This window comes from Amblyomma mixtum, chromosome 2 (genome assembly GCF_055824585.1).
Source record: "Amblyomma mixtum isolate Tamu chromosome 2, ASM5582458v1, whole genome shotgun sequence".
Classification (NCBI taxonomy): Eukaryota; Metazoa; Arthropoda; class Arachnida; order Ixodida; family Ixodidae; genus Amblyomma; species Amblyomma mixtum.
The window spans coordinates 169,644,523-169,646,027 of NC_143013.1; the positions used below are offsets into that span (position 1 = coordinate 169,644,523).

General features: G+C 45.4%; 1 non-coding gene across 1 annotated transcript; it reads left to right on the forward strand.

Annotated features, from left to right (window-relative positions):
- Positions 1-783: 783 nt before the first annotated feature.
- Positions 784-855, forward strand: TRNAA-UGC (transfer RNA alanine (anticodon UGC)). The gene has a single exon. It is a non-coding gene; the product is annotated as a tRNA-Ala (tRNA).
- Positions 856-1,505: the final 650 nt, after the last annotated feature.

Genomic DNA, 1,505 nt, shown 5'->3' on the forward strand with positions numbered 1-1,505 from the left:
GTGCTGTGCGATGTCAGTGCACGTTAAAGATCCCCTAGGGGTCGAAATTATCCCGGAGACATCCACTAAGGCACCTCTTTCTTTCTTCTTTCACTCTAAACCTTCTTCCCTTCCCTTACGGCGCGGTTCAGGTGTCCGCCGAGATTTTTCAGACAGACACTGCGCCTTTGCCTTGCCTCAAAAACCAATTTACCTTTTGCTGTCCTCTCTTTCAACAATTTTTATTTTCTTATTTTTGTTTATTATTGTCCTTTTTATTTTTTATTTGTACTTTTATTTCTTGATTTGGTTTTTATAATTTTCGCTTTTTTATTTTCTATTATTTTGTGGATTATGGTTGTTGCTGTTTATGGGGGTTTAACGTCCCAAAGCAACTCAGGCTATGAGGGATGCCGTAGTGAAGGGCTCCGGAAATTTCACCCACCTCTGACATCGTACAGTACACGGACCGCGTGAATTTCGCCTCCATCGAAATAAGGTTCGCGAAATGCTTTCAATTTAATCCCAGAGGCCCAAGAAAACATCGAGCTGCGGTTTGGCCTCACAATGGACTTCAAAGGACAGCCATCACATCCACAGTTGATCCATGCGGAGAATCAAATGCAAAACGAAGCAGCGACTGCAGCAGGAGAATTATTCGAAACGGGGACAATGTATTCGCGGTCAATAGTTGAATAAGATTTGATTCGATTTGCTTCGATTTGACCGCGGGTATATAGCGTTATGTGTATTTTTGTTGTGCAATGTCATGAGCCAAAGACAGGCAATAAAGAAAAAAAAAGCGGGGGTGTAGCTCAGAGGTAGAGCGCTCGCTTTGCATGCGAGAAGTCCCGTGTTCGAACCCCGGCTGCTCCACTGTAGGAAAGCCTCTTTTTTTACATTATACAACCTTCTAGCGATGAATGTAAGTGAGCCATTTACGTCGCCAATGTGAAAAAAAAAATTAGCTGTGGCTTAACTCAGTTATGCGTGCATGCGCGTTGCGAGAGGTACAGTTGATGTTATTTATTTCTACTTTTATTGATCGGTTATCTCTACGGTTACATCTTTATTGTTTACCTTGGTACGTCTGGGTGTTCAGGTTTTGTTGTCACCTATCGTTAAGTTAACGTGGTGGAGCTGGTGAAAAACATTTATGGGCAATTAAATTTGTACAGAAAGGTGATGGGGGTAGGGCCCTATTGGCCCTTTCCCTTACAATACTAGGTGGAGCCCCTATTCCGGTGCCCCATTGGCAAGCAACGCCGCCCGCGTCCGTTGAACCACGGCTTTTTGGCTCTTCAGAATCTTGACAGCCGAACAGGGCCGCCTGCCAGTCCTCTCTGTTGGGGTTGGGGGGGATAGATGGGTTTGATTGACACGCCCAGACCATGTGGAAGGTGTCAGCCACCTCCCCACAGAACTGTCACGCGCCATCAACGGATGTATTGAAATGTTTAAGCACCGCCGGGCACAGTACAGTGTCAGTAAGAATTTTGATGAGGAGGCGGTCGTCAGCGTGATCC